Below are 2,211 nucleotides of genomic sequence, written 5' to 3' on the forward strand. Positions count from 1 at the left end.
GGCTGCTGTGGTTGCACTTATACATGCTAACAAGGATACATGTCAAAGAACAACTGTCTGGAGTCATTGTTTCCTTCCATCAGTGGGTACTAGGGGTCAGACTCGGGTCCTCAGGCTTAGTGCCAATTGTCCTGACTCACTGAGCCATCTATCTTATCAGCCCCAACTTATATAACTTAGAAACTGTGTTCAAAGGGAGAAAATGTATCCTAGTGTTCATTTGTTCCTACCCCTAAACTACCCACCAAGGACAGTAGACAGACTTTGAGGAAGAGTCAGTTTTCTTTAAGGTGTGGCTCCTGGAAGATCAACTACACTCCAGTGATGGCTCCACACGGAGGAATATGAGGGCGGCACAGACTGGACTCAAAGGCTTTAAAGAAGACGAAGGAAAAAAACAGTAACAAACTCAGGAATGGCGATGCCTGACTTTAATACCAACATTCAGTTGGAAGGCAGAGGCAGGAGGATCTTTGAGTTCAAGGCCAGTCCAGCCATATAGTGAGAACCTGTCTCAGAAACCAAAAAGAGAAAAAAATCAAAACAATAGAAACAATAACAGTGAGTTGGAGAGAGGACTGTTTTTAAGCTCTCTGGTTGCTCTTTCAGAGGACCAAGTTCGAGTCCCTGTACTTCCACGGCCGCTCATAACCACCCTGTAACTCCAGTTCCACGATATCCCACACCCTCTTCTGGTCTTTGTTGTCACTGGTCACAGCATATGGTGCACAGTCATACGTGCAAGCAAAACTCTTAATACGCATAAAATAAGTAAGTAAATAAATAAATATTTAAAAATAAAAAGGTGGCTGGGCGGTGGTGGCGCATGCCTTTAATCCCAGTACTTGGGAGGCAGAGGCAGGCGGATTTCTGAGTTCGAGGCCAGCCTGGTCTACAGAGTGAGTTCCAGGACAGCCAGGACTACACAGAGAAACCCTGTCTCAAAAAACCAAAAATAAAATAAAATAAAAATAAAAAGGCAACACAAAGAAGCAGGGATCTGAGAGCACTTAAGTAAGTTAATCCAGACCTGTCTGCACTTCAGATGTGTGTAAGACCACACAATTCCAGAGAACCCAGAATGTGGAAGGACTTGTTCAGAGGACTCATTCCATGTGTATACTCCATTGGCAAAAACCTGGACTTCAGGTGTCTTCCTCAATCTCTTGCCACCCACTGTAGTTATGCTGGCTGGCCAGCAGGCCATGAGAATCCCCCTGTTTCTGCTTACCCAGTGCTGGGATTACAGGCATACTCTATCATATACTTGGGACAAAACTCAGGTTTCCATGTTCTGGCTGCAATCGCTTTACTGGCTGAGTCATCTCCCCTAGATTTAAGGTTATAACATATATCATTATAATTTATATATGTATTTGGATGTTTCGCTGAATGCATATATATGCACCATGTTAGTGTGTGGCATTGTCAGAAGATAAAGCTGGATCCACTCTGAGTTTATAGATGTTGGTGAGTTGTCACGTGGGTGCTGGGAATCGAACTTGGTACTTCTGGAAAAGTGGCCAGTAACCACTGAACCATTTCTCCAGTCCAAGGCTATTTAAAAAAAAAACAAAAAAAAAACAAAAAACAAAACAAAAAAGCATGTATTTATTTAGCTTCTGTGTGTTTGTTTTATGTGTGTGTTTGTTTTATGTGCGTGACATAGGAGGTCAGGAGAACTTTGTGGAGCAGGTTTTCGCCTTCCAGCTTTATGTCGTGGGCTCGGGGATTTGAACTCAGGTAGAGAGGCTCATGCAGCAAGATCCTTTACCTGCTAAACCATCTCACCAACCTCAGCAAACAGATGGACATAGGGTTTAAGAATATTCCTGTTCCTGTCTGAGTTGAAAGAGGCATTAGGCATTTCTGCTAGGCATTCCAGTACAAGAGCACCTTTACTTCCTACCTGGGGAGAGTGCGAAGTTTTATCTGGGACCTGGACGCGTCCATCCTAGATGCTTAGAAGGTTTAAAATTTGACTTAGGACCAACGCGAGTACCTCAAGATTTCCGTGTTACTAAGGCAACGCCCCTTCTCGTGCACCCTGGAGAAAACTACAATTCCCATAATTGCCCGAGCTACCCAGCCCCTCCTTAATGGAGGCGGGGCGCGGGCGAGCGTGGAACAGGCTTACTATTTCCTGCAATGTGATTGGTCCGCAGCTCGGGCGCGACAGCCAATGAGCACACTCTCGGAGAGCGGCGAGGG

The sequence above is a fragment of the Grammomys surdaster genome, unplaced genomic scaffold (genome assembly GCF_004785775.1).
Source record: "Grammomys surdaster isolate TR1022 unplaced genomic scaffold, NIH_TR_1.0 125852, whole genome shotgun sequence".
In the NCBI taxonomy this organism is placed as follows: domain Eukaryota; kingdom Metazoa; phylum Chordata; class Mammalia; order Rodentia; family Muridae; genus Grammomys; species Grammomys surdaster.